The 23,153-nt window shown below is 38.7% G+C and overlaps 2 pseudogenes; both read left to right on the top strand.

Moving 5' to 3' along the window:
- The first annotated feature begins 2,229 nt into the window (after positions 1 to 2,229).
- Positions 2,230 to 8,928, top strand: LOC120547939 (annotated as a pseudogene).
- Positions 8,929 to 16,100: 7,172 nt separating this feature from the next.
- On the top strand, positions 16,101 to 19,484 carry LOC120547937 (annotated as a pseudogene).
- Positions 19,485 to 23,153: the final 3,669 nt, after the last annotated feature.

Raw genomic sequence — 23,153 nt, forward strand, 5'->3', positions numbered from 1 at the left:
GAGCTCCACCGGATCTTCTGAGAATGGTGACGCCGTTATCAATCGATTATTGATTGGTCATTAGGCAGTGCTTTAACACCCGTTGATCTCTGATCTCCAACATAAGCTGCTCCCAACCAGGTGAGGTGTTCAGCATAAGTTACGACGGCAATTGAACTCAGTAACAACTAATCCAACGTCGTGATACAGAAAATCCTGGGTTGAACCTGAAGTTACCTCGTTAATGCCAAATCTTGCTTCGTAGTACAGGCCCCAGACCTTCATGTCTTTGTTTTGTCTTCCCTGACGCCCCCAGGGCTCTGGTCTCGGTGCCCTGGAGAAAACCTACCACTGGTCGCGGTGTGTGTTCCGTGCTGCCGCAAGCTTATTTCTCTGCTTCAGGTGCTCCTGCACCGCTCAGGATAGGTTTTAGGATGGGCCCGCTCAATTGCAGACAAGTCTCTTTTGCTCAGTGATATATTTACTTCCAAAAACATGGACTTCATGTTGCTCACGGAGACATGGCAACGGGATTTGGAATACTATCACTTGAATGAGCTCTGTCCTGTGGACTGTACTTTTATCAGCATGCCAAGACTCACGGGCCGTGGTGGAGGTCTTGCTCTGGTTTAAAAAAAACATTTTATCTGCCTGTCAATGAGCACTGGCACGTACTCTTCTTTTGAACTACAGATTACTAAAGTTGGTCGTTCAAATACATTTTATTATATTTTAGTTTACCGGCCACCTGGGCCAGTGGCCTCTTTTCTTACTGATTTTTCTGATTTCTTATCATCCATCATTAAGCTAGACAGAGTGATCATTGTTGCCGATTTTATTTTATTCATGTGGATGATGATACTTGCAAAAATGCTTTTGAATTTGTAAATATCACGAATGCCATTTACCAGAGCAAAGGAAGTATGGTTCTATGTGCAAAGAACAAATAACTACATTGAACACTTCTTGATGTGCAATGTGGGTACTTTGGTTATCAACCAGATGTTGGTTCTTGGTTCTTTGCACGTAGAAACATAATTCCTTTGCTCTGGTAAACGGCACCATCTTTATTTACAGCACTTGATGCTAAACGTTCACACGGTTCCTAGAGTGTGTTTTAATGTGCTTTATTTCTCGAGACTAGTAGTAGAAAGGTATGGTAAAATGAAACAAATAAGACCAAGTCGGGTTTTTGTATTTTATTAAAGATATATTGGCAAATAGGAGCAACATGATTTCACAAAAGGCCGCAGCCCAGTGTGGAGTCAGTTTCTCAAATGAGTGAACAAGAACACCAGGCTTATATGCATTTTCAGAGTGACAGCACACACGCACTTGGCTTATTATGACGCTACAATTCTTACAGACAATCTGATACACATGTAGACATCTCGGGGCCATTTCGCCTCCTCCTCCCTGTACGACTTTCAGCCCCCCAGTTACATCTTAAATGGCATGGGAAAACTAGAGATTTTAGGGTGACCTTGTAGCCCCTATCTGTTCAGACAAACAGTGCTCACATTATGTTCCAGACTGGACGTCTCAGCAGTTAAGCAGAAACTGAGATAAACGGTCTTTCAATAATGTGAGAGAATTAAAGTAGAAATAAAACATAAAAATATAAGGAATTATGCTTAAATGTAATTTTTCCCATTACAGTGGCCATAGCACAGCGGCCGCAGTGGCAGCTCAAAGCCACGGGGTAGGTGACGGTCGGGTCCACGCCGGGGGAACAGTCAGGGAGCTTAAAAGGTCTTGTAGTAGAAGTCCTGGTACATGCACACATTCTGGTACACGTTGCTGAACGCTATCTTAAAGACAGGGTCCTGGAAGAGAGCAAACTTAATACAACGTTAGACAAAAACATCAATATTATGAATATTATGTATTTGTATCTTTCACAGACCCCGAGCGGTAATTCCTACGTCACTTCCGGAATATTTCGCTGATTTAAATATACCAATAATAGCAAAGCTGTATACAGCTTCTCTGCTGCAGCCTGACTGGCAGAAAGAATCGTGCTGTGTTCTCGAAAAGATGCTTCCCATTTGTTATGACTGCGGTCATATTTTTGCGTGTGTGCTCTGTGTTTTTTCTCTTGTTTCCAATTTCACATGTAAATAGGTGCGTGCCATAGCCAGGAAGATAATTGGTGGAAAGCTTTCGAACCCGTAATTGGCTGCAGCTGGGAAAACCACCTGATATATAAGGAGCCAAGATGGCGTCCGTCTGCTGGCAGCAGGAATTTTTCATTCTCCTCATTTCCTAACCGGCCACACTTTTGCTTTGTTCAACCTTGTTTTAGATTAGATATCGTTTCTTTTGAGTAGTAAGGGTGGACTGCCAGGTGTGTTAATCCTGTTTTCTCCTGTTTAATTAGTTAGGGAGGTAAGTCTTTTGTCATTCTTTTTGCCAATTTGTCTGTTAGATTAATTTCTTATCTCCTAGACAGAATCGTTTGTTGGTTGGTTATTTTGGTGGCAGGCCACCCTGAAGCCTTGTATAATTGACCTATATCTATATGTTATCTATATTTTCTATTTAATGTAAAATAAATAAGTTTTGTGATATTCAAACAAATAATTGTTGGTGGCTACTTGGGAGATGGGGACAATGGGACCTTTTCATGTCGTGTCCTAGGCACCCCTAGACTGGGGCGTAACACCATTGAAATACATTAGTTTAAAATTCGTGCTGAGACACACGAAAAAATGAGATAACGTGTCCGTGTACACGAATCAATAGATTAAACGTACGCGCATCACACACTGCCGTGAGACTGGGTTGGATGTTAGCAATGAAATGGTACCAAAATAACGTCAAACTATTATTACACTGGAAGGAACACTCATGGACGAAGTCGTACTTCTTGGAATAATACGGTCACCGTAGGAGTTAGAACGCACTTTCGGAATGGGAAGGGCTAGAAAGTAATTCAGTTGGTTGTCAAATACAATTTCACCGCTAGATGGGGGAAAATTCTTACACAAAGTAGCTTTAACATGCATGTGCTGATTACTACTTGTGGTGTTTTCAACTACACCCCCCCCCCCTCCCCGCACTACTTTATATGTTACTTTTATGTTCATACTCATTTCATCTTTCTTTCTTTTAAGAGGAGATGCCGATCATTTTCAAGCTACTGCATGTTATGTAACCTTACCATATTTATTGTAGACTGTTTGCATGCAGAGGACAAAGCATCAGACTGATTGATTTAGGGAACTCATTCCGTGTCTTGCAGCTGTTGTGGAAATATTTTATTAAGAAAATGTGTGTAAGTGCTAGTTGCAAAAGAGCTGTGTCCATCATTGAGGAAGTGGTTCAAGACCATAGAAGGTTTAGCTCCGTGCTTGAAATGGAAAATAAAAGGTGCCGGTACTCTCTTGCATTGGCAAATCATTATGACAGTTGAGATTTCGTCACTGAAAAACAAAACTTGGAGATATTGCTGGTACAACAGTTATTACCAACATAAATGTATGCATTTATTTAAAGAAGTTGTGTGTGTGTGTGTGTGTGTGTGTGTGTGTGTGTGTGTGTGTGTGTGTGTGTGTGTGTGTGTGTGTGTGTGTGTGTGTGTGTGTGTGTGTGTGTGTGTGTGTGTGTGTGTGTGTTGTGGGCTTGTTTTACTATATTCGTGGGGTCTAAAAACTGGGGAATACAGTATACTTTTGTTGGGACAGCCTTATCCATGGGGCCCAAAATGCTGGACCCCACAAGGTTAAAGGGCTGTTTGAGGGTTAAGACTTGGTTTTAGGATTAGGGATAGAATTAGGTTATGGTTAGGGTGAGGGTAAGGGTAAGGGTTAACGTTAGGCATTTATTTGTGATGGTTAAGGTTAGGGTAAGGGGCTAGGGAATACATTATGTCAACGACGGTCCCCACAAGGATAGTGAAACAAACGCGTGTGTGCAACGGTGATGAGATTGGAACTGTACAATCTCTAGGGACACACAGACATCCATGTGTTTCATTACTTGCGTTATTGTTGACGTCGGTGTCCGGTAACGTTAAGGTTGGTAGCTGCAGACTCCTCATTAACGCTAGCGGTTCTGCTCACCTCAACGTTAGCAAGTTTGAAGGTCATGAATTGTAGCTACCTGATGTTTCTGGTTGGACTTGGACCTCTGTTAACCCCTGGCACATGCGTTCTTTTAGTACCTTCCTGAAGCCAGGCTAACATAACGACTTACAAACTCGACACACTTCTTTTTAGTTTCTAGGTTTTCAGCAGTGAAAACGGTTACGGTCCTGCCACAGGCATTACATGTCATTTAGCTGACAATTTTATCCAAAGCGACTTACAATTGCTACATATATCAGAGGCCGCACACCTCTGGAGCAACTAGGGGTTAAGTGTCTTGCTCAGGGACACATTGGTTGATGTATCGCAGTGGGAATTGAACCCAGATCTCCAACACCAAAGGCATGTGTCATATCCACTGCGCCATCACCACCCAGGCATCAGACAGCTTTTTCGAACTAGCGCCGGTGGAGAAGCGAATTTCTGATAGGGTGGGCCGACTGCTTGCCTTTACCTGATTTGTCAAGATCTGAGGTAATTCACGTAGTGCCCTCTGGGTAGTGTAGTTTATGTAACGTTAGCGTCATTACCAATCTCTCTGACACTGACGCTTTCTCTGTCAGTGGTAAAGTACCATGCAGAAGTAGCGGTGTGCAAGAAAAAGTGCAGGTACGCTTAAGAGTCAAATGTAGAGGTGCCGGTACTGTGTACCGGTGAGTACCGGCCCACTTCAAGCACTGGTTAAGCTTGAGACTTTAACAATAGTTTAAGCCTTTATGGCATAAGAGTGCATGGTGTAGTATACAGATGATCAGAAACACTGCAAAGGTAATTCAAGTTACAGAACAGACAAGGAAGTTGGACCAGGTCCAGGCTTAACTGAACTCTTCATCTCAAATTGATCCATGTGTTCTGGTAAACTTAAGTCCGAAGAAAGAAGGCTGTTGCGTTGTTGTTGTGTTGTTTATGTTCTGGTTTCTGTATCCTCTACGCCTTCATTCTTGTTGGATGTTTAGTGTGGTTGTTATGGTTTTTATTGTTATTTACTGTTGTATGTGCTTAATGTTTAATGGGGCTCCCTTGAGTGCAGAGCGAATTCCCCTCGGGGCAATAAAGGCCCATTCGTTCATTCATTCATGAAAGAAGGCGTGGAAATTAATAAATAGGAGTCAGATTTGACAGGCCGTAGGACCTCATTTGGAAAAATGGAAATATTAGAAGAAAAATGGGATAGAACATGCACAATTAATGGGAAATTAAACAAGAGGTAGAACTACTGTGTAGACATTTCAGAAATGTAGTCCATATACCAAAAATGTACAAACAAAGGCTATTTCTTACAAATGTATGTATGTTCTGAAACATCATTAATTCACGGAAAGATATTTGGGAAATAATGATAATAATAATGAGCTTAGATATGCAAAATAGTTTTTTGTGTCGTGAAAATACGATGATTGAGGTTATGTTATGTAACCCAAGACAGGTTAGTCATTTACTGATTCAGTCTTTACACAAAAGATAATGCAGATGGTTTATCAGGTGGATGAATCAGTCTCATCCAAAACCAGAGGGCAGAGGGGCATTCAACAAGTAGTGGGGCATCAGCACAGAAGACAGGCTAAATGTCCTAAACAAATGGACATTAACACTAATCATTATATTAAATTACTGAAACATGGACGAAGTTCTGTGGCTGCAGTAATGAACTCACATCAGCACGTTAAATATTTCTATTCATCACCAGAACTTGAGCTATCTGAAACTGTAGTATTTGATTAAATATCATAAACAGATAGGGTAACAAATATTAAGGAATTTTAATACTGAAAGCAATACGCATTTAGTTTAAAATGATTTGATTTTTGAGTATTCTATATATGTATACTGCATTTTTGTGAACTGAACAATGTTAGGTAGATATTAAACAACAGGTTTCACGTCTCTTTTTATAACCTGATCTCCTAAACAGGTTTCACTCTGAAGAATGGGAGATGTCTACATTAACGACACATCATACTATGATTACGTTAACGACACATCACAGGACATGAGCCATGATTACAACAGCACCTCCAAAAGCTTTGACTTTGTATTGATCATAAATGTGGTGACATGCATAATCATCTGTATTGGACTTCCTTTGACCCTCGTGGCCATCTATGCTCTTTATTCTCTGGTACGTACATTATGACTGAGATCTATTTGTGTAAAGTCTCTGTCTGTAAAGGATCTTGATCTGAGTTTGGGGCCACATGTCAGGGGGCTGGGGTGAAGTATTTTAATAACCTATACATTTACAGTAATAATGAACTGCATAGTTAAAGCATAACTCTCGCCAAAATGCATCCTTGGGTATTTTTGTGAATGTACGTGAGCAAAACTTTTAGGACCGAATCGCCACTTTTAAGATTTACCGTATTCTCGTTTTTGGGTCAAATGGCCTTTTGAATGGGAGTGCTAGGGGCACTCTCATGCTAGTCTCAAAAAAGCTATTTTGGAAACACTAAGAAGGCTCGACACAACATGAGACTTTGCTTCAAGTATCACCAGGGGCTCTACACCTTAAAGGTCCAATATGTAATATTTGTTCTGTTAAAAAATCCAAAAATGACACCAATGCCTCATCAGATATTAAGGAAACATGTTAAACTGAAATACTATCTTTTCTGACAACAATGCTAATGTCAGTATTTTTTCTTTTTGAAATTTACATTCCGTGACGGAATTTATGTTTATGTTTTGATCTGTGTGTTGTTATCAACGGCCCAGTTTGACAGGCAGGCCGGGTTGCCAGATATACCTGTAAAAACGTAAACCCAGCACGCTACAGCTGTAACGGTAGTACAGCCATGAAAGCAGCAAACAAACGAACAGGATCAACAGAGATAGATTCTACCCGACCTAAAAAAAAGAAAACAGCATTTTTCTAACAGTTGCGTGACCAGAGACGTAACAACCCCCTGGTAAATATTGGAGATGTATTTGAAAGATGGAGACAGCTTAGAGCCCAAAAGGACGCAGAATTGGCTTATTTCCTCCTGAACCGGTAAGCATTAGCTTCAGGCTAATTTATCACAGCTACTAGGGGCATTTTTTGTCATTTCAACATTTGTGTACTCACATTGAATTATATAGCTAGAGTACTAGAGTTGGTTACTTGCAAAAACAATTGAGACAGTAAAGTGATCCCGACTGGTCCTGGCTAACGCTGCCTTGCTAACCCTGCTTACTGCTAACGTTACCGGGGGACCAGGCAAGCCCACGGCTGTTTACAGCATGTAGCCTCTTCAGCGGCTGGAGCCGACAACGGTGAGTTATTTTAAACCACGAGAGGGGGGCTGTAAATCGGAAAGAGAGGACTGTGAGTTTGCAGTGTGTTTAGCGATTGTTGCCGTAATTCTTAGCCAATGAAGTGTGTTCCGTCGGCAAGGTAGTGGTATATTTAGCGTTTCGTATTGTAATTCTAAGCCGAGGAAGTGTGCATGACTGGCGTGTGGAGAGGACGGTGAAGTTGTTGTGTTTTTAGCGGTTCATACTGTAATTTTAAACCGAAAAAGTGTGTCTGTCAGTTGGTTACAGAGCCCCGAATGAGCACGGGCTTTTATGACTGTCAATATAGCCAGAATCTAACGTTAGCTACGCTGTGCTGTGGAGTAATGTCTGGCTATGTGAGACTAGCATCTAACGTTAGCTACTCTGCTGTGCTGTGAAGTAATGTCTGGCTATGTGAGAAAAGCATCTAGCAACATTGTTGTGAATGCTGCGGTCTCAGCCTGGCAACCTCCGTGAACTTCGAGTCTGGGCAGGAGGGGGCGGGGGAAAAGACTCTCCAGTATTTTGAATTTGTACTGCAGTAACTATTTTAACCGCCAGTATTACACACAATATTACATATTGCACCTTTAACGAAAGCATTGACAACCTTCTTTGTGTACACAGATTTACTAAAAAAGGTTTTGAGCAACTCACCGCAGCTGTTGTTGTTTCCGGCCACTACCACCTCGGCAGTCAAAACGAGTCGATATCCGAATGTGAATGAACAGACTCCATATGAGGCTCTGTATTCTCAAAAACGAGAATACGGTGAATCATAAAAGTGGTGATTCGGTCCTAAATATGCTTTTAAACTAAAGTTTGACTCACGTACATTCACAAAAAAAACCTAGGATGCATTTTGGCGAGAGTTATGCTTTAAAATGTAAATAAAGCCGATTGGACCTTGCAGATATATTTGGAAGATATTCAAAACATGTTTACAACTGCTTTCTTTACTTTAACCAACGTTTTCCTGCAGGTGCGAAAGGATTGTGTTGCTCCGATCTACGTCATCAACCTTCTCATTTCTGACCTCATTCAATTCTGCTGCTGCTGCTGTGTCTTACATCTTGTATTACAGGTATTTGGTCATCGCCTGCCCACTGTGGTACCGCTTCAGACGATCCATCAAGATCTCCGTGGTGGTGTGTGTCCTGATCTGGATCATTTCTCTTGTCAATGGCTTCAATTTTGTATTTTTGTATGATTCAGAAATTAAAGTAATCATCTTAGCCATCTTTTTCTCCTTCCCCTTCTACTGCTCATATTCTTTCTGGTTGGGACCCTTAAAGCCCTGTCTGCTTCCATCTCAGTTCCAGCTGACGAAAAAACGTCAAACACGCTGCTGTTCCTGCCCTTGTACATCATGTTTCTGAAAAAACCTGACAGATACGACATCCTGTTTCGTGTGTTTCTTATGTTGATTCCTCTTGCAGACTTAGTTCTGTATGTTTTCATGAGGAAAGGGGCCATAGACAAGCTTTTGACCTCTGTGTGTTGTTGCAGAATGGACAGCAATGATGTCAGCAGTTCAACAGTATGAATGATGACAACATGTCCACAGTCAGCTTCATGTAGGCAGAGAAAGAGAGAGAGAGAGAGAGAGAGAGGGGAGAAACAGAAGAAGACATGTAGGTAAATAGAAAGGATAGAGACAACACAGATTCTATCTTCTACTGATATGGTTTCCAATAAGACACCTAACTGTTGATGTAAGCCATCATTTGTAGGAGTTGGGTCTGCACCAATCACTCTTCTCTTTGCAACTTTGGATCTATCATCCTCTCCGACACACTGTGTCATGTTATAGATGTGAAAAGTATTTTGCCGTTCATAACAACTTTAATCGTCATCAAGACACACGGTAGAGTGAACCAAGTTAATGGAATTTTGTCAAGAGAAAACTGATTTGTGTTTTAAGACCAGTTGGTGTTTACCTGCATAATTTAATACAACTCAAATATGAACAATCACTGTTTCAAGATCACTTATTTGATCTCAATTTGTTTAACTCCATTTATGACCTCCTTATCAATCAGTGCCCAGACTTAAAATTTATATTTTTTCTATTTAATAATGATGAGCAACACACTTCATATGGTTTATGCAGCGTATGGTGTCTGTCCATATATGAGTGTTCTTGTGCCTAAATCATGTTGTCCTGATATCCAATCCAAGAGTAAATAAAATGTTATTAAAAAAGTGACAATAGCTATCCCATTTTTGAGCGGGGAAATATTTGTCACAAGTTTACATGAGAAACAGATAGGACATACATTAGATTACATACATACACACATTTATCATGGATAAAGACACGCACAAAGGTATTCTCCGATACTTATCAAGTGGTGAGTATCCAGAGGGATAAAAACATATTGTCAAATATCTGAATATTGCTAAACTGCAAGCACTTTAATATTGTTCTTATAATATTGTAATATTTTGAGAAAAAGAAAGTTATAGCCTAATGTTACAAGAATAAAATCCCAATACTTTAAGAAAAAAACACCTGCCATATAGTATGCTGTGGATTCCGTTACTGCTCTGCTGATATGGTAGTATCTGAGTCTGACAGACACAGACATCCCCGTTTGGGTCTCTGGTCTCTGAATGAGACAAATTAACTGAAGCTGCTACTGACCAGCCGGGCTGCTCCTCTTTATTTTTACAGAGCAGACACAAAGAGACGCACAGATCTGCTCCAGAGCTCTGTGTGTTTGAGCCTGAACCATAGAGACTGTTAACGTCACGGGAACACGGGAACTTAAACTTTGTGTTGCCTACAACAACTAGGCTAATGACATTCAAGGCTACAATAAAAACATCCTGGGCTGAAGCCCTGCAAAAATGACCTGGTTAATATTGGTGCACATACTGGAACTACTTAGACTGACCAACACAGGATTTCCAGCGTATGACTATTTTAGAAAAAGAAAATAATAAAAAAGTCCACATGGGATTTGTATTTGATGCGCTGGGTTTAACCAATCATTGTACTTCCACCTACCAATGAAACGAGTCCTAGCCAATCAGATGCAAAGTAGGGCGGTTCTTTGACGAAAAGCGAGTCTGCGGTGTGGTCGCAACGGTAACGACAAAATTATGAATGTACTTGCTCTCTTCTTTGATGATGACCTGGCAAAAGTGACGACACCACATCTAGCTAGTTTTGATTCCACTGTAAGATTTTGATATTATTATTGCAATATGTCATCTACATTGACACTTAATTTAAAATATGGTTGGAAGAAGTAAGAATGTATCCAAAACTCTTTACTTTTTAGAAAGTGTGACTTTTATTATTGTGTAATGTAAGGACTTTAACAGTTTATCAGGTGCCCCAATTGTTGTGCTTTTGTGTTTTTGTACAATATCATACAAACCTGTTCATGACAATGCATTGAACTTATTTAGTATGTTTTACTCTTTTATAATTTTGTGTACAGATAATAAACTACATACTATTTGTTTATCTTTATTTAATATGAGTTTTATTTTTGGTGTTTTAGTGGGGGGCATGCTAGCTTGTAGGATGTGATGTGCAGCAGTTATTTAGGTATTTTCTTGAATTAAAAGTCTGTTTTTTAACAAAAATGAGAATGTCTGCCTTTGATTAACTCACTGCATTAAAGCAAGGCATGGCAGCTCTGTTTGGACAGCACATCTCAAACACAGAGGCAATTCAAAGTGTTTTAAAACAATAAGGGAGGATAAAATAAACTAAGATAGAATAATCATTTTTAAAATAGATCAAATAACATGCCAGATGGTAATGTTTCCAGTCAGGATGCTTTCTATTGCTCCTCTGTAAAAAATAATAACTTGGCAGGGGACTTTTGCTTTCTAAAGTTTCCTTAACTATCTTTTTCCAAACTTTGAACACTAACAATAAGATCCGTTTTCTTGAGAACTCTGGGCATGTGTCGACAGAGTTCTCAAGAAAAATCAAAGTAAAATAGAGTGAGGGCTTATCTGGGTGCCTGCTAGTAAAATTCCTGTTTTTTTAACAGTGTCTGACATATCTGGAGTGGATCACTGTTTATCACATTCACTGAACCAGATGAGCCAGAAGATTGGTGTTTTATGTTTGTATTGTATACATATGTTTTTGTCTTTTTGAAGCACTTTAAGCACCACATGGGATTTGTATTTGATGCGCTGGGTTTAACCAATCATTGTACCTCCACCTACCAATGACACAAGTTCTAGCCAATCAGATGCAAAGTAGGGCAGTTCTTCGCCAAAAAGCAAGTCTATGGTTCCCTGAGTCAGTTTGTGACAGAGTCAAGAAGTCTGTTAATGGTCACAAGGCCAGGAAGATTTGTGTTTCATGCTTGTATTATATACATATGTTTTTGTCTTTTTGAAGCACTTTAAGCACCAGAAAAGTGCTATATAAATGAAATCAACTTGAAACTTATGGTCTGATCTTTTTAATTTTTAAGAGCTACATAAAAATGTTTGGTTTGATGTTATGTTATTGCTTTATGTTCTTCAGCTGTTTTGCCCCCCACTTTTTTGATACAGTTGTATTAGGCATACCCATTCTACTACTGCTTGTTTCCAGCAGGTGCAGCCTTTGTAGACAAACACTGGATAATTAAAGCAGAACTGCATCATTGAAATGCTGTTGAAATAATGTGAAATATATATAGATTTAATTTAGGTTTATTGTAATAGACAAAAACACATATCTTAAATATAACTGTGCATTAACTACAATTACACAGTTTATCACAGAAAACCTCTGTCAATTCACCTCTTTTAAAATCCCAATAACAAAGTTAATCATGCACACCACTGTTTCCCAAAAACATACAAATCATGTGTTCAAAGCTGACTCAGATCTTACATGTCTGGTGTAATGTAACACTTGTGAGAGTGACGCTACGTTCTTAATTGAAACAGGCAGGAAACTTCTGGTTAATGACCAAAGTACCCACATTGCACAACAACAAGTGTCCAATGTGGTTATTGTTTTTTGCACATAGAAATATAATTCCTTACTCTGGTAAAAGGCAAAAGCTTTATTTACAGCACTTGATGCCAAACGTTCACACAGTTCCTAGAGTGTGTTTTAATGTGCTTTATTTCTCGAGACTAGTAGTAGAACGGTATGTCATGAATGCAGAAGTTGGGCTGCAGGCTCCCAAAGGTGCAGTCAGACGTGGCCATAGCACAGCGGCCGCAGTGGCAGCTCAAAGCCACGGGGTAGGTGACGGTCGGGTCCACGCCGGGAGAACAGTCAGGGAGCTTAAAGGTCTTGTAGTACAAGTCCTGGTACATGCACACATTCTGGTACACGTTGCTGAACGCTATCTTAAAGACAGGGTCCTGGAAGAGAGCAGACTTAGTGGGAAGTCATGGAAGACAAAAAGAATGTAATGTCCGCAACACTGCTTTAAACTCCCATATTTAATATAAAGTGCAACGTTTCGACCCAACTGGGTCTTCTTCAGGCAAACGGTGAACACATCCAAAGTACCGCAATGCTTCTCTTGACACGTATTGCCGTTTAGTTGAGAATGATGTAAAAGGTCTATTAAAAAAGAAGAAAGAATATAAAGTGTATAATAATTTGTCTGAGGAAAGATAAGCTGTAATGGATTTGAGTAAGGATAACAGGATTGTGGTTAGGCCTGCTGATAAGTGGGGTGCTGTTGTCTTGCAAAATGTTTTGGATTATGAAAATGAAATCAAAAGACAACTAAGTGATTTAACATTCTATGAGAAATTAGCCTCTGATCCTACCAATAGGTTGAAGATTCAGGTACATTCCCAACTAGAACATCACTTCAATAATGGAGAGTTTGACAAAAATGGCTTTGAGTTTCTTAAGGTTGAACATCCAGTGATCCCTGTTATCTACACACTTTCTAAAATACACAAAGGTTTAGATATCCCTCTGAAAGGAAGACATATTGTTAGTGGGGTTGGTAGCCTAACAGAAAATATATCTGCTTATGTTGACTACTTCATTAAATCAGAAGTGGTCACCCTTCCCTCTTTTATACGTGACTCTATTGATTTTATCAATTCACTGAAAACCTTTGATGTTACCTCTGACAACTTGCTGTTGGCTACTTTTGATGTTCAGAGTTTGTACACAAATATTCCACATGATGGTGTTCTGGAAGCAGTCCAGTATTTTCTTTCTTTAAATCAGGCTGAGCCAAAACCCAGTATTGACTGCATATTAGACTTGGCTAATATAGTTCTGACTAATAACTTTTTTCGTTTTCAAGATGACTTCTATATACAAAAAAAAAGGCACTGCCATGGGAAGTAAGATGGCTCCTAATTATGCCTGCTTATATATGGGTCTCTTTGAAAATCAATTTGTGTTGCATCAGAGTAATCCATTTTACTCAAAGATCTTATTCTACAAGCGGTTTATTGATGATATATTTCTGATAATTGACTGCACAGTAGATGAATTAATGGGCTTCTATGAGTATCTTAATGCTTGTAATGAACATCTGAAATTTACTTTGGAATATGATAAACACTGCATCAGTTTCCTGGATATTCAGGTATACAAAGAGGGTACAACAATAAAAACTGATTTGTTTCGTAAGCCCACTGATCGCAACACTATATTACATGGGGATAGTTTTCATCCCAGACCTTTGGTCAAAAGTCTTCCGATCAGTCAGTTTCATTGTGTGCGCAGAATATGCAGCGACAATACATCTTATTCAACACAGGCTGTAGACTTGACAAAAAGATTCCTCAATAGAGGCTATAAACAAGACTGGGTTGATTCGGCAAAAAAACGATTTGATCAGACAACACAAGAGGAGTGTCTTCGACCAAAAAAGAGCCCTAAGGATCTAAATAAGTCCCCTTTATGCTGTGTTAAATATTCCCCACTGGTGATAGAATTCAGAAAATCTGTCTATAAACATTGGCACATTATTGATTCGGACCCTAGTTTAATGAAAGTTTTTCCAGAAAAACCTAAGCTTATCTTTAAGGCGTGCTCCTAATTTAAGAGATCGCTTAGTTAAAAATGACATATGTCCGCAACCCACAACTTCCTTTCTTAGCATGCCTGATGGTAACTATAAATGTGGTAGTTGCGCCCAGTGTTCGTATACGCACAAATGTAAAAGCTTTAATCATCCACACACTGGCAAATTAACATCTATTCGCGGTGCAATTACATGTAGCACCACACATGTTATTTATCTAATTAGCTGCCCATGTGGTTTAGCTTATGTGGGTAAAACTATGAGAGCGATACGGACCAGAATCAGTGAACACAGAAGCACCATTAGAACAGGGGATGAGCGCAGCCCTGTAGCGGCTCATTTTAAACAGGCAGGGTATAATGTCAGCGCCCTTAGATATATAGGGGTGGAGCGAGTCAACAAACCTCCTAGAGGGGGAGACCAGGATAAAAGGCTCCTCCAACAGGAAACCTTTTGGATTCATTATCTAAACACAATGTCTCCTCATGGCCTTAATGAAGAATTTGATATAAAACCATTTTTATAAAAAATGTTGTTAGATATTGTTTGTTTCTTATATAAAATATTGGATGATATTGTCTGTTTGCGTAAGTACTAATGCAGCAGATTTTATGAATATGTGGGGTAATGTTCATTCATTTCTCAACTGTTTGTGGTAACTTTATATGGAATTGTTTTCCTCTTGAATGTTTATTTCTTTCTCTTTTCTCTTTTCTCTTTTCTCTTTTCTCTTTTCTCTTTTCCCCTTTTCCCTTTTTCTCCAGTTTTGTGCATGGTAACATCATGTGTCTCTTTGGATATATTGTATTTTAAAAAAGCCCCCTCAGAGGTGTATAGTCCAGGTGCCAGAAAGTAGAAATCCTGTCCAGCAGCTGTCCCAACCATCACTAAACCAGCTCCTCTACCAGGTAGATGAGCTCGTTAGTGAAAACACCTGTTCTAGATGTAGAGGCAGATCCAAAAACATGGCAGGATTTTTACTTTCTGGCACCTGGACTATACACCTCTGAGCCCCCCCCCCCTCTTTTGAGATGTATATGGTGAAACAGTTTATGAAAATGTCATGGGTGGGGCTTTTTTGGGCCGCTCACACCTAATCAGACTAATTGAAGCCAGATGGTGTATTAGCTGAATGTGAGCCCTACATATATCCCTTCATATGTGTTCACCATTTGCCTGAAGAAGATCCAGTTGGGTCGAAACGTTGCATTTTATATTAAATATGGGAGTTTAAAGCAGTGTTGCGGACATTACATTCTTTTTGTTTCAAGTACTTTCATTTGTCCTGCACCTGCCAGAAGGTGGGATGTGCACACAGTTACTTTTATAAAAAAAAGTCATGGAAGACAACATGGTGATATTCATTTCCTTTTTTATTTTCTTGGTTTATTTTTTCATTTTTTTCTTTTTTAATTTCAGTTTTGATTCTTTTTATTCCACATTCCTATTTAGTCACATGTTTATTATTCATGTTATCACTTAATACTACCTCATATTTGTCTTATTCTCATATCATCTTTTATTTTAGCTTCATTTATATTTTAAATTGTTTAAATTGCTCTTTCATGTTTTATGTAAATATATTATTTACATTACATGTTTGATGATATGTAAACCTTCAATAAGCTCATCAAAACAATCAAAACAGCAACATATTAAACAGACTTAACATGCATGTGCTGATTACTAGGCCTACTTGTGGTGTTTTATCAATTACAACCCCCCTCCCCCCTCCCCCCCGCACAACTTCATGTTCATACTCATTTCATCTCTCTTCCTTGGAAGAGGAGGCGTGGATTATTGTCAACCTACTGCATGTTATGTAACTTTACCATATTTATTGTAGACTGTTTGGATGCAGAGGACAAAACATCAGACATTGGTGTAGGGAACTCATTCAGTGACTTCAGCTGTCAAAGGTAAATTTGGTGACATTTTATTACATAGATTGTTTAAAAAGGTAAAGACATTGTAAACAGTCATGAAAATGATTATGTAACCTTTAACAAGCAGACAGCTGTGGACTGTACTGTGTTTAAACCAACTATATTTCATTTGGGTGTTTCCCTGTCTTACCTTAAATTGTAAGACTTATGGATATGTGATTGTGTAACAAAGACAGAAAATGTAGTTTAAGAAACTGGCTAAAAAAGATATAAGTATGCAAAATCAAGTACAATTAGCTAAAGGACAAATGAGAGAAGAAAAATGAAATAGAGCATGCACAATTAATGGGAAATTAAACAACAAGAATTAGAACTACTGTGTAAACATTTCAGAAATGTAGTCCATATCAATAACGTGTTAACAAAGGCTATTTCTTACAAATGTTGTATGTATGTATGTTCTGAAACATAATTAATTCACGGAAAGATATTTGGGAAATAATGATAATGATAACAATAATGAGCTTAGATATGTAAAATAGTTTTGTGTGTCGTGAAAATACGATGATTGAGGTTATGTCATGTAACCCAAGACAGGTTACAGTCATTTACTGATTCAGTTAGAGATGTTTAGTGAAATAAGAAAATTAATATTTACACAAAAGATAATGCAGATGGTTTATCAAGTGGATTAATCAGTCAAATATTAAGGAAGTTTAATACTGAAAGCAATACCCATTTTGTTTTAGATGCTTCGATCTGTGAGTATTCTATATATGTATACTACATGTGTGTGAACTGAACAATGTTAGATAGATATTAAACAACATGTTTCACGTCTCTTTTTATAACCTGATCTCCTAAACAGGTTTCACTCTGAAGAATGGGAGAGGTCTACGTTAACAACACTTTACAGGACATGAGCCATGATTACAACAGCACCTTCAACAACTTTGACTTTGAAAAAATAAAATCTATCCTATTTGTGGTGACATGCATAATCATCTGTATTGGACTTCCTTTGACCCTGGTGGCCATCTATGCTCTTTATTCTCTGGTACGTACATTATGACTGAGATCTATTTGTGTAAAGTGTCTGTCTGTAAAGGATCTTGATCTGAGTTGGGGGCCACATGTCAGGGGGCTGGGGTGAAATATTTTCATGACCTAAACATTTACAGGAATAATGAACTGCATAGTTAAAATGTACATGAAGCTGATTGGACCCTGCAGACATATTTGGGAGGAGTTCAGAACATGTTTACAACTGCTTTCTTTACTTTAACCAATGTTTTCCTGCAGGTGCGAAAGGATCATGTTGCTCCGATCTACGTCATCAACCTTCTCATTTCCGAACTCATTCAGTTCAGCTGCATGATCGGTCGTGTGGCACCACATGAGGACAAGAATATATATACCATAGGCACACTTATTTACTACTCCAGTCTGATGTCCAGTGTTTACTTCATGGTGTGCATTGCCCTGGAAAGGTATCTGTCTATCCAGAATGTGTGTATCTACTTCTGTGTCTGACCATTGTATTACTATATCATTCTGAAGCTGTGTCTTACATCTTGTATTACAGGTATTTGGTCATCGCCTGCCCACTGTGGTACCGCTTCAGACGAACCATCAAGATCTCTGTGGTGGTCTGTGTCCTGGTCTGGGTTTTTACTCATTTATTTTTCTTTACTTCTTATTTTTGGCATGTTCCAAATTTTATAATGAATATCACTTTGTTCATGTTTTTCCTCCATCCCCTCCCACTGCTCATATTCTTTCTGGTTGGGACCCTTAAAGCCCTGTCTGCTTCCATCTCAGTTCCAGCTGATGAAAAACGTCGAATTGTGGCAATGTTGGTCCTGGTGCTGCTTATTCACACGCTGCTGTTCCTGCCCATGATCATCCTGCTTCTGAAAGAACTTCACAGATTTGACATGACCCTCTACATCCTGTGTGATGTGTTTCTTAAGTTGAGTCCTCTTGCAGACTTAGTTCTGTATGTTTTCATGAGGAAAGGGGCCATAGACAAGCTTTTGGCCTCTGTGTGTTGTTGCAGAATGGACAGCAATGATGTCAGCAGTTCAACAATATGAATGATGACAACATGTCCACAGTCAGCTTCATGTAGGCAGAGAAAGAGAGAGAGAGAGAGAGAGAGAGAGAGAGAGAGAGAGAGAGAGAGAGAGATAGAAAGGGGGAGAAACAGAAGAAGACATGTAGGTAAATAGAAAGGATAGAGACAACACAGATTCTGTCTTCTACTGATATGGTTTCCAATAAGACACCTAACTGTTGATGTAAGCCATCTTTTGTAGGAGTTGGGTCTGCACCAATCACTCTTCTCTTTGCAACTTTGGATCTATCATCCTCTCCGACACACCTGTGTCATGTTATAGATGTGCAAAGTATTTGTCCGTTCATAACCACTTTAATCGTCATCAAGACACACGGTAGAGTGAACCAAGTTAATGGAATGTTGTCAAGAGAAAACTGATTTGCGTTTTAAGACCAGTTCGTTTTTACCTGCATAATTTAATACAACTCAAATATGAACAATCACTGTTCGTGCCATACAAACAAAAATAAAACTCTTTTTAAGATCGCTTATTTGATCTCAATTTGTTTAACTCCAGTTTTTGAACTCTTATCAATCAGAGCCCGGACTTAAAAAAACATTCTATTTAATAATGATGAGCAACACTCTTGCATTTAAATTTCTTCATATGGTTTATGCAGCTTATGGTGTCTGTCGATCTATGAGTCTCATATGTCTCTTCATATTGTTCATATTGTGGCTAAATCTTCTCCTACAAACATTGTGACCAAATGGTTTCTCTCCTGTGTGGACTCTCATGTTCTCCTGCATTGTGTTCTTGGAACTAAATGGACTAATTGATGAATGGTCTAATGGTTTCAGCTGTACTTGTATAAACTGTTGGGTAGTTTAATATGTAACAAAAATTTAATTTGATAAACTCTTTATTTGTTTTGTTTGTACCAATTTCTAATCTAATTCATAATGTCACTACATTTTTTTTAGAAAGATTTTGTCAACGTAGAAAGTGGCATGAAAAGAAAAAAAAAAAAAAGTAAACTACAAGTACTTCACATTTGTAATTAAGTACAGATGTTAAGTAAATGTACTTAGTTACATTCCACCACTGACCCCAGAGATGTTGTACCCCAGGGCTTAAAGTACTCCGACCTGGTGCCGGTGTTGTGTTGAAAACAGACTGCCTGCCGAAATATGACTGCTCGTCACTAGAGGGCGATGTTGGTCATGTTGTCCTGATATCCAATCCAAGAGTAAATAAAATGTTATTACAAAAGTGACAATAGCTGTCCCAATTTTTGAGCTGGGAAATATTTGTCACGAGTTTACATGAGAAACAGATAGGACATACATTAGATTACATACATACACACATTTATCATGGATAAAGACACGCACAAAGGTATTCTCTGATACTTATCAAGTGGTGAGTATCCAGAGGGATAAAAACATATTGTCAAATATCTGAATATTGCTAAACTGCAAGCACTTTAATATTGTTCTTATAATATTGTAATATTTTGAGAAAAAGAAAGTTATAGCCTAATGTTACAAGAATAAAATCCCAATACTTTAAGAAAAAAACACCTGCCATATAGTATGCTGTGCATTCCGTTACTGCTCTGCTGATATGGTAGTATCTGAGTCTGACAGACACAGACATCCCCGTTTGGGTCTCTGGTCTCTGAATGAGACAAATTAGCCCTGCAAAAATGACCTGGTTAATATTGGTGCACATACTGGAACTACTTAGACTGACCAACACAGGATTTCCAGCGTATGACTATTTTAGAAAAAGAAAATAATTAAAAAGTCCACATGGGATTTGTATTTGATGCGCTGGGTTTAACCAATCATTGTACTTCCACCTACCAATGAAACGAGTCCTAGCCAATCAGATGCAAAGTAGGGCGGTTCTTTGACGAAAAGCGAGTCTGCGGTGTGGTCGCAACGGTAACGACAAAATTATGAATGTACTTGCTCTCTTCTTTGATGATGACCTGGCAAAAGTAACGACACCACATCTAGCTAGTTTTGATTCCACTGTAAGATTTTGATATTATTATTGCAATATGTCATCTACATTGACTCTTAATTTAAAATATGGTTGGAAGAAGTAAAAATGTATCCAAAACTCTTTACTTTTTAGAAAGTGTGACTTTTATTATTGTTTAATGTAAGGACTTTAACAGTTTATCAGGTGCCCCCCCCCAATTGTTGTCCTTTTGTGTTTTTGTACAATATCATACAAACCTGTTCATGACAATGCATTGAACTAATTTAGTTTGTTTTACTCTTTTATAATTTTGTGTACAGATAATAAACTACACTACATACTATTTGTTTATCTTTATTTAATATGAGTTTTATTTTTGGTGTTTTAGTGGGGAGCATGCTAGCTTGTAGGATGTGATGTGCAGCAGTTATTTAGGTATTTTCTTTAAGTTAAATTAAAAGTCTGTTTCTTAACAAAAATGAGAATGTCTGCCTTTGATTAACTCACTGCATTAAAGCAAGGCATGGCAGCTCTGTTTGGACAGCACATCTCAAACACAGAGGCAATTCAAAGTGTTTTAAAACAATAAGGGAGGATAAAATAAATGAAGATAGAATAATCATTTTTAAAATAGATCAAATAACATGCCAGTTTGTAATGTTTCCAGTCAGGATGCTTTCTATTGCTCCTCTGTAAAAAATAATAACTTGGCAGGGGACTTTTGCTTTCTAAAGTTTCCTTAACTATCTGTTTTCAAACTTTGAACACTGACAATAAGATCCGTAAATCATCCTTTTAATTCTGAATAACAGCAGAACAGCAATAATAGGTATCTAGTCATCAGAGAGCTGTATAGTAACGAAGTAGAACTACTTCACTACTCTACTTAAATACTAAAAGGCTGTATCTGTACTCTACTGGAGTATTATTTTTTTCTCCTACTTCCACTTTTACTTGAGTACATATTTTCGATGAATGAAATACTTTTACTCCAATAGATTTTTTATGTGCTGCATAGTTACTCGTTACTGTTGTGAATTCCTCACGCTACGGAGACTGTGTAGGTTACAGTGTGTGTACGTTAGTTACGTAATTTACGTAAGAAATCCCCGAGATCGCGTTGTGTTTCTTTTCATTACGGTCACCCGTTCAGAAGTTAGAGACGATGTAAGTTTGTACTCTTTCTATTTAGCCATTGTTGCAGCATATTAAACTATTCCTGAGTTGTTTCAGTCTGCAGTGAGTACTGAATGTTAACCGTTTGACCGTGTGATGTGGAGCTGCTAGTTTATCTGTGTGTTGCTAGCTTGCTAACTTTTCCTAAACCAACTTTTCCATAAACATTTAAACATTTAAAAACAACAATTAAAAAATATTTTTGTTGCATCTCTTTTCGGTGTTGTAATTTGTAGATGTCCCTAAGCACTCGTCTTACAGCAGCAACAACAACAGCAGAGAGCAGAAGCCAGCAGGCAAGTGTTATTTACATAAACTTCTGGTGTACTTACAAACTTTCCAATCCATCGTTTTATGAGAGCATAACCTATATATACTAGTGTAGACGTTTGGTATCATTTCGGGCATTATTAGTGGGGTCATTTAAGAGATACAAACGTGGGTCCATTAGCCCCGCGCTAAGCTATTCAGCGGCTAACGCTACTCTACGCTAACTCGCCCAATGTTAGACCCAGGTGAAAAAAGCTTCTGGGGTGGGTGTTTGGCTCGAGGTCATGGTGCAAAGGACCCTAGGGTGAATTACTCCGAACCATCACTTTAAGTGTTGTGCTTAAAGAGCACTTCTACTCAAGTCACTTTTTTGATTGAGCACTTGTACTTTTACTCAAGTATGGGTCTCTAGTACTTTATACACCTCTGCTAGTCATAGAGATGGTATGAGGAAGTAAAAACCGTTTGGTGTGCATATGTCGACAGAGTTCTCAAGAAAAAACAAAGTAAAATAGAGTGTGGGATTATCTGGGTGCCTGCTAGTCAACTTCCTGTTTTTTGTGGTGTCTGACCAGCCTGGTCTCACAGAATTCTGTGAAATGATCACAAACTGTTAACACTGCATTCCGTGGTGGTGGCAGGGAATGTGTGAAAATTCTGCGTGGCCTCCACGGAAAACAATGCCAATGTAAAGTTAATGAGAAGATGATGTAGCATTAAGAGCGACTATGGTAGTTTTGGGACCATGCAGTGGGTTAAAACTGATTTTAAACCAAAAGGACACAGCCTCAGAACATCTGCCTCTGAAAGACAAAAGACCATGTGGTCGTTTCTGAACAAAGAAAAGGCCTGCATGTAGACTTTAGAGCCTTTAGTTCACACTTAGGTGTTACCTCCACATGGGGAGGGTTCAACTGGCCAAAAACTCTAAAAACTATAGGCTTGTAGTTCACACCTTCAAGAACACTCTGATCTGCCATTGGTTCCTGGGACCATAAAACAGCATGGAGCCAGGTCAGGGGACCTGATCTATAAATAGCCTGAGCACCCAAAAATCCATTGTCTTCCGTTTGCAACCCAGTTCCTGAAAGGATGCACGCAGGCATCTGCTTTAAATAGCTTCATCTTCCCGAAAAGTGAACTATTTCGGAGTTCATGTAAGCACCATTGGACTCTGTGAAGTGGACCAGTATTTCAAATCTGTAGAAGAGAACACTGTTTCGTCACCCCCTCTCCTCCTCGCACTCTCTCTCTCTCTCTCTCTCTCTTTTTTTTTTTTTTTTTTTTCTCTCACACACACACACACACACACACACACACACACACACACACAGACACACAATCTCACCACATGCTGGTTTGTTTTTGCTTTTGTTGTAGTTTTGTAAAAGGGTATATAGGTTTGATGATTGAAGGATTATTGATTGGCCATTGGTCATTTTGAAGTTAATAAATTCTACTATACTT

This window comes from Perca fluviatilis, chromosome 19, assembly GCF_010015445.1.
Source record: "Perca fluviatilis chromosome 19, GENO_Pfluv_1.0, whole genome shotgun sequence".
NCBI lineage: Eukaryota > Metazoa > Chordata > Actinopteri > Perciformes > Percidae > Perca > Perca fluviatilis.